Here is a 12,296-nt window from a genome sequence, read left to right as displayed (position 1 = left end):
TTACACCTGTTTTTATACAGTCTATGGTTTACACACGAGACCCCCGAGGTTTGACGTAAAACGCGGACCGGACTCTCTGATCTGTAATAGAGAATTTAGTATTTATTATTACCCTGCCCAAAAAGACCATAAAAATTGCAGATAACATCTGAAGTAACAATTAATTTCCATACACATATCTTAAAAACTAATCCTGTGTGACTGATGCGCTTCAAATCGGGTGATTTTGGGTCAAGGTTTCAGCTGTCAGTCAGTCAATGATGGCGGCTCGAACACTTCCGGTGGCTTCAGCGCCTGACGCAGTCTTTATAGAGGCTAGTGTTGTGTTGGTCTCTAGTGCCATCAAAACCATTATAAATTACCCCCCAAACTAAGCTTATAATTTTTTTTTTCTTCTATTGCTGTTTTATGAACAAGAGAACACAATTAAACCACAATGACAAACATTAAGACATTTATTTTTAAAAATATTTAGAAAATAACAGTGATGGCCATTTTTTGATAGCCTAATTACTGAACATGGCAAATTAGATGAGAAAATAGGCTATCTATCTGATATGAGAGGGAATAAATGTGCTTAAAGGCATAGTTCACCCCAAAATTAAAATTGTCATAATTTACTCACCCTAAAGTTGTTCCAAATCTGTATGAGTTTCTTTCATCTGTTGAAAACAAAGGAAGATATTTTGAATAATGGCGGTAACTAAACAGTTTCTGCTTCCCATTGACTTCCATAGTATTTTTTTTCCCCATACTATGGAAGTCAATGGGGGCCAACAATTGTTTGGACTTCTAAAGTTCTCTTCTTGCTTTTTTTTATTTCAAATTCCTAAACATTATTTGAGATGTGGCCAACTGAGTTTAATTCCATCTCATGAACTGATATGGAGGTAATTCTAAAATTGGGAATGTCCTACTAATTCCAGCTATCTTCCACCAGAGGCCACCAGAGATTTCCCCAAACCTTCAACTACACAGCCCCTCGCCAAAACCAGTCCTCCTAATGGGAGTGCTCTCGTTCAGGATGAAAACACCCACATCCGTAGGGAGTCACATGCCACTGAATGCTTCGATGAGTATAAAAATGATATGTGTTAGCAGAACAGGGAAGTCTATGGAGTGACTAACAAACGCAGGCCATTGCTTTTCTTTTCTTTTTGTTTGCTTGTTTTCTTTTCTTTTCTTTTCTTTTGCTTGTTTTTGTTTTTGTTTTATTTTGTTTTGTTTGTTTTTATGTATTGTTTTTTGTTTGTTTTCTTTTTGTTTGGTTTGTTTTTATGTTTTGTTTTATTTATTTTTTTTGCTTGGTTTTGTTTAGTGTTTTGTTTTGTTTTGATTGGTTTTGATTAGTGTTTTTTTTTTCTTTTTTGTTACAACTATTCACACAGCATATAGTTTCTAGCTTCGTTATCATTATCACAGCCAGGTAATATGGACATTAGTGCTTTCTGCATGTCACCTATAGTGAGATGGGTTTAAAAGACAAAAATCGCACCAAATCAATATAAATATTAGATTAATTATTATTTCTACATTATTTTTTTATACAACATTTAGATATTAGATTCAATATTAGTTTTACATTTAAACTGCAAGCTAAATTAACAAATTACATTTAAAATGGTGCCAAATGTGGAAAAATCAGACATTCGTTGATGGAGCACTGCTTCAGGTTATTTTTTTAAGTAACTAATAATTATTCAAATACATATTTAAAATAATTATATTATTAATTATATCAAAACAATTATTTAATAATTGAAAAATAATATTAAAATGAATATTGTTGAGAAAGGAGGTGCAATTAGAGTCTGGACTGTAAAGGGCAGTGTAAGACCATGAATTTGTCAAAAGCCTTTCGTTCACTGAACTAAAAAATTGTCTAAATTACATCACCAATTCAGCTTCCCCCCCCCAAATGCAGCTTTTCCTCTTTCTCTAACTCTCCAGAATATGACCCTTTCAATTAGGCTGTATTAAACTTCAAATGCATCAAGAAATATGAATGTGATCAGTCAGTTATTTTTAATTAACCATCTCGTTCATCACTAAAGTGAACACAATGTTAGAGAGAGTGAAATGATTTTAAAACTGATTGAAGTTCAGCTCAGAACTCAGAGCATGCATTGATAGGACTCTCTAGAGACGGACTCGAGCTCCTCCTGCAGGAGCAGAGAACAGAACAGACACTGAATGAGCAGACCGAGGGCCAGACTCACACAAAACACCACGCCAAATTCACAAATATGGCTTGAACGTGTTCCTGAGGAGAACACAAACCCAGAAGACTGAATGTTAGAAAGCAGAGCGGTCCAGCAGATTTAGAATGCTTTCTAGTGTCTCTTTCACAGCAGATGTCCTCTTTAATTTTAATAACAAAACTCAATGCTTTATGTTTCTCCAAGTCTTACGTCTGGGTTCTTAAAGGAATAGTTTAGTCAAAATGAAACTTCTCTCATGCAGTTCCAAACCCGTATGTCTCTCTGCCTTCTGTGGAACACAAAGATTTTGCAGATTTTTCATGTTTTGCTTTCATTTGATGGGAAAGCGCAGCATTTTCTTTTGTGCTCCACACCGAAAGTCATACGGGTTTGTTACAACATGAGGGTGAGTAAATGACTTCTCTTTTTTGGCAAAAACTGACCCACCAAACATAAACGCCTTCGTTTTTTGTCAGACCACATGCGTGAGATTATCTTTCCAATGTAAATATGTTCTACAGCAAAACAATTCGCCTAATCTTTATCTTGTATGACCTTAACGACTGTCATGAATAATTTGTCACAGCGACCAAAGATCTTGCACAACATGCAAATGATGTTAATGTTAATCAGTGTTTTACTCCTCAGCTGGAGACAAAACCCCTGCAGCCTCAAATACTCCACCAGGCCTAATCGTAGTCCTGACATTTAGTACTGAATACGATCCCTCTTACTCTTCATCTGAGTTTCCTTCTTTAAGGTCAAATGTTCGTAAATAAAACATTAAGAGGCGGTCTTGGGCGCGCGGCCAGGTGATACCTGTCTTCACGAGGAGCTGCCAGCTGACACACTGCCAAATGTAATGAGAGTGTTGATCAAACAATCAATGAATATGTTAGCAGGAACGCACGTACTGTAACTGTCCATCACTGCACACGGCAAGAGAAATTGCTGTTACCTTCAGGTGGAACAACTTATGGAAAGGGCCAGTCATACATGCTGTTCTCACTGTGACCTCCTTCATTTGGAGGAGTGAGTCTTTAATAATCTGATGTGGCCAGTTGGAGACAGCAGGAGACCTTCTCCTTTGTGAAGTAACCTACAGGTGGAACAACTAATGGAAAGGATTTTAAGGCTAAGAAAGCCCAAATATAATTTTCCACTCACTAGTAGAGACCCCCTTCCAAAATGATAAAAGCAGCTCTGTATTTTCATTTATAAAACCTCATTTGTGTGAGAAAAATATTGTTTGTTATTACAGAGATTAAATGTTTTTCTTTCATTATTATTAGGGCTGGGTAAAAAATATAGATATCTCGATAGTGACAGATCGCTGTAGCGCCTCAGTTCAACAGACGCAGCAGCGCGAGGCGCAGGTGAACTGATGTCCTCCACATTAATACCAGCTTCAACACAAAATAAACATGACTAAACATCCGAAGGTAAGTTAAAAGAAAGAGTACAACTTAACAATCTGTGTCCTGTCTCATGTAATCGCTCAATCAGTGTTTCAGCCGCGCAAAGACGTCAATATAACGGCTTGTAAACAATATGTGTCATGTAATGTCACATTTACCTCAGAAAACATATTTGGTGACCATAAACTCATTAGTCAGATAGAAAAATAAACTGTAAATTTCGTTTCTTTTTTTCCCCCCTACTCTCTATTAATGTTAAATACATAAACCTGAAGAGAAACCTTTTCAGTTCAGTTCGGATCAGGGTTATTATAGTTTACTAAATCTGAAACAACAACAACAACACTTTCACCACTTGAAATAAAATAAACTTTTGTCAAATAAAATATATCTAAAATCCTTATTCTATTTCATCTGTTGTCGAGGCAATATTTTCATTTTCATTTAGTTTAACTTGATGTGCTAAAATAAAAACAATTAAAACTAAAACAAAAATTAAGAAAAATATACTGTAAAAATTGATATGATCAGTAAGCCATGTTTTTACATTAGGTTAATACATTAAAATAAGTAGAACAATTTCATAAGTATTTGAGATTCAGCTCGAGTTTTAAGTCAGTTTAATATAAATGAAGTTGATTACTTAAAAATTTAAGGCAGCAATTAAACATAAGTTCCCTTTCGATACTTCACTCGTACTGCGTCTTGCTTAAGACGCATATGGGAAAAAGCCTTTTGGCGGGCTTCGTCGCCATAGGCTCGTGCAGCTCCGCTGCCGTGCCATTGGTTCGTTTTTAAAGCCCTGCACGAACCAATGGCCGTGCAGTTTCACTGCGTGAATGAAATAGGCTTCAGTTCAGGAGAAAAAAGGCTTTTTCCCATATGCGTCTTAAGCAAGACGCAGTACTCGTTCCCGTATCTCAGGGAACCGAGGTTACGTTAGTAACCGAGTACGTTTCTAAGTTGTAAGTAATTAACATTTTTTTAACAGTGATACAGGAATATAAAAAAAAACAATAAAAATGACGCTGAAAAATGAAAAATTCAACTGAAAGCAAAATATAACCATATAAAATAATACAAAATATTAAAAACTATAACGGTATCTCAGTGGTATTAAAATAACACTGATTCAGATTTATTTGTAAAGTGTTTTTCACTGTAAATATTGTTCTAAAGCAGTGCTATAAAATGATTGACTGATTTTTGTGTGCGTGTGTGTTAACACATTGACAGGTCTAAAATTAAATTTTGTAAAAATCTGAAACCCCATTATACTGATAATAGATGTAGATTCTTATTATATATAGTTCATATACACTAGCAGTCAAATGTTTGAACACACTCGACTGAATTTTAAATACTTGTGATAAGGCTTCAGCTTAAATGTATGCAATGTAATTTGTTATTATACATATTTGTTTTAAACAAGTGAGTCTGCAAGCGTGCAGCATACATGTTATCATATATCTTTCAATATTGTGTAAAAAGCATCCCAGGATGCAACTCACGAGAATGAACTCAAATAAGAGAGGTTTGATGTATTTATCTAAAATCATTAAAATTTTAAACTTCTTACTTTATTCATATGAAGAAAGAAAATGAGTGTTTTGGAGGTCTCTTCTGAATCCACACCACGGCTCTGAGCTGAATAAAGACTAGATATAAACTGTCTGTGAACTTGACATTACTCTTCCTGTGCACCGTTTCTATGAATCGTCAAGTTCAAGCATTCAGTCCTGAAATAGAGTCATGTTTTCAGCTTCGCTTTATAGAACATTATTGATGAAGCCATGAAAGGCTACAGAACCTGAAGTCTTATTCATGTTCGGTCTTCAGTTCCTGTCATGACACAATACAACCGTTTTCATCAATCACAAATCCGTCTCAGATTCTTACATCCGCAACAACCACATCTGAATCGACTGGTCAGTTAACCAGCGAACTGAAAATGACGTTGTTCCTCCTCTTTCAGAGGCTGACAATCAGGCCGTGGTCTATTAATTTGGCTTTGCACTCAAGCTGATTTATGTATTCTTTTGTCTTAATATTGATTGTCGGAGTAGAGGAATGTAAACACAATGTCAAGTGATTCAGACACATCAAAGGCCGAACCTGGCACGAATTCAAGATCAAAGCCGGGCCCACCGGCAGACGCTTGGCCAGGGGCCAGTGCGCTCTAATGAGCTGAATTAACATACTAATTCTGACCTTGTGAGGAGCAGACAGATGTCTCTTATGAGAGAGAGAGTTCAGCGCACACTTCTTTGTTCAGTACACACATTTAAAGAGGAAGGTCTCCTGCTGTCTCCTGCCAGCCGCATCTGATTATTAAAGACGCAATCCTTAGGCTTTCTCTGTTGTCTGACAACTCATTACCTTTAATTTGGTTGATGGGTCTAGAGCTAAGGGTACACACAGAGACACACGGGGCCCCAGAGAGCATTGCAGGGCCCGGGATGATGCAAGGCATATTTCTCGCTTCTCTAATGACTGCCGAGCAAAATAAAATATAAGCTTTTGTGTGCATGTGTGTGCGTGTGACTGACAGGTCTGTACCTCACCTGAGGGCAGAGAGGGAAATGAGCACTCAACGTGTGTCAACCTGTCTGTCTGCATGCTCACACACACACACACACACACACACACACACACACTCGCACACGCGGCGGAGGGGGCAGTGCAACCGTATGCTGTTAAAACCGCTCATAGTTGAATCATATGGGAACCAGCACACACTGTAAGACATCATTAAGCAATTAGTGATAATGATGCCTTGCACTTCCTCATACTTGACTTGATTGGCTGTTGCTGGCAGTGTGAGGTGTGTCGTTTACAGCTCTGGATGGAGCGGCTCGGAATCTTATTATGGAACATTATTGCAGTGAACACACACAGATATGTTCATGGGAGCGTGGCTGTATACCGCCGTTGAGGTCTTGTTTATCCCCCCCAAGGTGTATATAACAGAAATTGTGAAATAACTGCATATTATTAAGTCAAGTTTGGTGCTGCAATGTAAAAAAAAAAAAAAGGATAAAAAAAAAAATTATCACAACTTTTTATCTCACAATGTCAGAATTGTGAGATAAAGACTGACAATTGCAATCTGAAATCAGAATTCGCAATTATCTTCTTCTTATTATTATTCTATGGTGGAAAAAATTGAATTGCAAGATATAAACCCATTGAGGAAAAAGTCAAAATTGTGAGACGTAAAATCAGGATTCTGAGAAACAAGTCAGAAGTTGCAATTGCATTTTTTTATTTTTCATTCTGTGGTAGGGGGAAAAACTGAATTGCAAGATATAAACTCAGAATTTCAAGAACAGTCAGAATTGCGAAATGTAAACTCAGAATTCAGAATAAAAATTGTGAGATATAAACTCAAAAATACCAAATTGTGAGAAAAAAGTCAGAATTTGGAAATAAATAAATAAAAAATCGCAATTACCTTTTAAATTTTTATTCTGTGGCAGAAAAAAAAAACAGAACTGCAAGATGTAAACTCAGAATTCTCAGAAAAAAATTCTAAATTGGAGATAAGATAATGATTGAGATGACCAGTCAAATCATAGCAGGGTTGCCAAGTCCACAGTTTTGGGCTACTTTTAAACTGATGCCTCATGTTGATTTCTCTCTGCTGGTTACAGGTTTGACATATTGCATACATTATATTTGACTGAAATGCTTGCATTTGCTCTAAAAAAAATGCTGGGTTGTTTCAACCCAACTTTGGGTCAAATATGGACTAACCCAACCGTTGGGTTACATTTTTAAATTACATTTTTGACCCAAAGTTGGGTTGAAACAACCCAGCATTTTTTAGTGTTGAAATATTTCATATTCCGCTAGCGATAAAACTGTGCAAGATAGTACGTTTTGTGAAGGAGGGCTACTGGTATGGGGGCCTTTGAGCTGTGTTCAATTTGCATAACAGTGACTGTAAAATGTTTATTTTAGGTATGGAAATATATTTTGAGTTTGATATTTGGTATATGGGCATTGGGCTGCTATTGAGCTAATTTTGTTACGCAAACCTGGCAACCCTGGTTCACTGAGGCTGCTGACAGAGAATTTCTTGACAGCTGTTTTACGAGAAAAGCGTTAAACGGCCAACAGCATTAATCAGGGATACAGATAAATGTCTAATTTCTCTATTTTGAACTGAAAATATATAATTCACGTAGTTGGTGTAACGTAATTCGCGAGCAAGCTTAATTTTGGGACCACGGTCGGTATTGTGCGTCCCTGACTCTGAGGCCTCGCGTTTGTTGAAATGTCAATTTTATGAGCGGGATTCCTTGGACTTGGCGATTTAAGTGTCAGGGTCTAATCAGGGTCTCAGCACACAGACACGGCGGTTTTTGGAGGCTCGGACACCCGTCAGGAATAGGGAGGTCTGTGGAGGGGGTCTCCTCCGCCCCGTTTCTCAGCTGAACCGTTCTTGGCATCTCTGCCCGTTTCTAAAGTCCCTAAAAAGCAGAGGACTCTACGTTGTGTATTTTTCACTAATTGAAAAGCCTAATGAGCTCCCTGGAGCTCCATCCTATTACCACACACTTAATTACAGCGCCAGCGGCAGCTCGCCAAGCCACAGATAAAGACGCAACGCGAGAAGTGAGAGGAAAAGAGAAGGCAGGGTTTGACCTGCTTTTTGTCATTGTTTTGGGACTTTGCATTCCAGGAAGGAACAGATGTCTTATTTTTTTTTTTTTAAACCCGTGTTTATTTTTGGCAGAATTTTGTGTTGCTCTGGCTCATGTTTATTTTCCAGTGCGGTTTGCCTAAATTCCACCTATTAAAGATTTAACTCTAATTCCTCTTATAGCAGCAGGGTTTCTCGAGAAGATTATTATGCTATCATTTTGTGCTCTAGATGTTGTTTTTAGAGGAGTATTACAAAATCCCTGCATCTTGAGGTAGGCTAACATTGTGGCGTTTCCCACGAATACATTTGTGCAAAACAATGTAGCCTACTTGTTCCCTGACTTATTGGAAGAAATTCATCTTATTAGAATCTTATTTGGAGCCTTACAAATTTCAATTGTTAGAACTAATCACATTTTTTTTTTTAATTATCTAATGAACTAAAAAGCCATAACACATCAAAATGTTATTTATTAATTTTTTTGGCCTGTCTATTTGGAAAGTTTTGACGTCCTTTCGACTGTATCCCACATTTAAAACCATTCAATGGCGTTGAACTGATATTCAGTTAATAGTATTTTAAATTAACATTTAAATTACCAAAACAATATTCAGCAGTCTCCCACATTTCGCATACAACAAAACATGATTAATTATGGTGAGCAGACAATTAACCTACATTTTTAGACAAACTGAAATGTTGGCTGCATCAAAGATTCTTATAAAAACGTATTACATCTTTTCCAAAAATATTTTGCACCACAACTGTTTTCAACATTGATAATCAGAAATGTTTCCGGAACATCAAATCAGCAAATTATACTGATTTCTGAAGGATTATGTTACACTGAAGATGCTGAAAATTCAGCTTTGATCACAGGAAAAAATTACATTTTAAAAATATATTAAAAAAGAAAAGTTATTTTAAATTGTAAAAAAATTCTCAATATTACCGTTTTTACTTTCAAAAACATTTAAAAAATCCGATTTGATGCCAAACTTTTAAGTGCTTGTGTATTTTTATTTCATTTATGGACAATAAATGTTTATTAATTATTACATAATCAGCATTTGATCTCAAACTAGCTCACCCTTACTAATTGATAGCTAAACTCAGGCTACATTTTCAACCATTTTTAAATAAATTATTTCAGATTTTATTTAATATTTATTGATAGAAAAAAGGGTTAAACACATAACATTTACAAAAATAATAATAATAATGACATAACCAATTAATTAAAAATGGACCCCAAGAACACAATAACATTCATTTTTAGAAACAATTTACAAGTTTTATTTAACAAGTTCACACACTTCAAAACTGGGGTAGAGGGGCCATTGCAAAGAGGTCTAATAAATTGCCAGTACTATGAATTAAACTCCAAAACTACCATTAATTACAGGCAAGCTTAAAGTTTTTTTTCTTGTCTTTTAAAAGGTTTTTAATACATGTATTATTTATACAAGTTTACGGAATAAATGCATCAAATAAGAAACCAGTTCCAAAGTAGACATTACAAAAAATACATTGTTTTAAACAGACACAGAAAAGCAGATGATCAAATATTGACCAATAATATTTATTTCCTTTTCACTTATCAAAAAAGTTAACCTGACATCTATTTCTCCAAAAGGTAAAAAGCAATATACAGCATTATGTAAAAGACATTAAGAGAGAATTGCTTTTGAAGAGTCAGTCAGCTGATTTGGTTACCAAAGAGAGCGGCTGGGACTGGAACCAAGCATGATGGGAGTGAAGAGCGGCCTGATGGAACGGCGAAGGCGGGGCCAAGAGAGAGGCATGCAGGGAAGCCAAGGGGAGTGGCCGAGATAGAAGAGGCGGAGTTGACTGACTGCCTGAGGAGCTGCTTGGCAGAGAGATGCTGGGCTGAGAGGAGGAGGAAGAGGAGGATGATGATGATGATGAGGAGGAGGGTTTGGAGAGCAGAGGGAAGTGATGGTGGCGGTCGGGTTTGGTGGTGAGTGACAGCGGCTGGGCCTGCTCAGAGTGAGTGGGGGCGGGAGCGGCGGGCGAGGCCAGGGCTGCGGAGGGTGTGGCTGGAGAGTCCAGCATGCTGCCGTGAGAGGAGGCCGGGCTGTCAATCATCTTCTCCTGAGGGAGGTACTGCACACACGGCTTCTTATTCCGTGCCGAGAAATCTGAAAGGGGACGGAAGTCACACAATATGAATGGTGAGGATTTCTAACCGTTCAGAGTTAACATATTTGTTAAACAACAGCAGAGATGAGAACACATTTACCAGAAACAGGGATACACTTACAGAAACCTCAACTGCGATTTTTAAAAATTCATCACAAATCAAGAAATGTTTTTTTTAATCTTATTATTAGAGCCACTTTGTATTATTTTTAGATCCACTGAGATATTTTCGGGACAATTAAGCACTTTTTCCCACCAAATTCTCATTGCCGCAATGCATCTGAATATTTTAAGGCAGGGATGGGCAACTGGCGGCCCGAGCAGTGTCTTTTAGTACGGCCCGCTCGATCATATTAGACTCGGATGATCAGTTCTGAAACGTTGGAAAAGTCACTGAAAGATTGCATTCAGTTCATGATGTTAATACTAACTCCAACCAGGAGAGGTCACTATAGTTTCCAGCCACTCCCCGTATTAATTTCAGCGTAGCAGGAAGAGCACTCGAATGTGAACATTCACTAACATTAGCAAAAATAAATGAAAAACTGAAAATGAAAATCGTACTTTCCAGTCAAGGTGGTAAACAGATTATCATTTTACCGAGTTCAAAAGGATACCCATATGTTTGGATTGTTTGGAAATGCTGTAATGAAAGATTTTAAAGGGATACTCCACCCCAAAATGAAAATTTTGTCATTAATCACTTACACCCCCATATGAGCAGCATACGCTCTTCTGTGTCGGCCGTGACACACGGATGCTTTGTTTTCGTTCAAATCAAAATGTAGATACACGTAGAAAATGTATCCTTGTGTCACGGCCGACACAGAAGAGCGTATGCTGCTTGCGTTCAGTGGATATTCTCCCTGTCCCATAGACTGCCAAGTAAATTACACTGTCAAGGTCCAGAAAAGTATGAAAAGCATTGTCAGAATAGTCCATCTGCCATCAGTGGTTCAACCGTAACGTTATGAAGCGACGAGAATACTTTTTGTACGTGAAGAAAACAAAAATAATGACTTTATTCAACAATTCGTCTCTGTGTCTCTTCACATCACCGTAGCGCCATTTTGGAGAATATCCGCTCCATATGAGCAGCATACGCTCTTCTGTGTCGGCCGTGACACACGGATGCTTTGTTTTCGTTCAAATCAAAATGTAGCTACACGTAGAAAATGTATCCTTGTGTCACGGCCATTCTCGTCGCTTCATAAAATTCAGATTGAACCACTGATGGCAGATAAACTATTTTGACGATGTCTTTCATACTTTTCTGGACCATGACAGTGTAAGTTACTTGGCGGTCTATGGGACAGTCACAAGCCTCCCGGTTTTCATCCAAAATATCTTAAATTGTGTTCCGAAGACGAACGAAGCTTTTACAGGTTTGGAACGACATGGGGGTAAGTGATTCATGACAAAATGTTCATTTTGGGGTGGAGTATCCCTTTAATTTAAATCGCCATTACACCACTGCTCACAAAGAAATATGAAAGATACACCGGTAATGCCAGAGTTGCACTTGCCTCAAATTTCAAAGGTAAAATGAATAGTCAACAACATTTTTTTTGCCAAATTCATGACAGAAATGTTTGCACTGAATTATGTTCTTATGGTTTCCGTGGGTCCTTAAAAAGTCTTCAATTTAATTGTATCACATTTAACCCTTTCGCACGTGAGTTTAAAATATTCTAGCTGAGCCCCCAGCGTGAGTTTTTTTTAGGCGACCGTTATTTTAAAAGATGGGCGCCGCCATGTTAGTTCGCGCTGCATCCGAGCTGTGGGATTTACAACACGCAAATTCATCCTCTCCTCCCGAAACACGTTAAAGTAGGTCTCTGGTAAACTGGGAGAAGAGCAGAG

General features: G+C 37.4%; 1 pseudogene; it reads right to left on the bottom strand.

The window, feature by feature from the left end:
• Nucleotides 1-9,542: 9,542 nt before the first annotated feature.
• LOC107678449 (transcription factor 7-like 1-B) overlaps nucleotides 9,543-12,296 on the bottom strand; it is a 73,453-nt pseudogene continuing 70,699 nt past the window's right edge.

Source organism: Sinocyclocheilus anshuiensis, unplaced genomic scaffold (assembly GCF_001515605.1).
Source record: "Sinocyclocheilus anshuiensis isolate Anshui unplaced genomic scaffold, SAMN03320099.WGS_v1.1 scaffold112, whole genome shotgun sequence".
Classification (NCBI taxonomy): domain Eukaryota; kingdom Metazoa; phylum Chordata; class Actinopteri; order Cypriniformes; family Cyprinidae; genus Sinocyclocheilus; species Sinocyclocheilus anshuiensis.
This window is presented reverse-complemented; position numbering and strand designations above follow the sequence as displayed.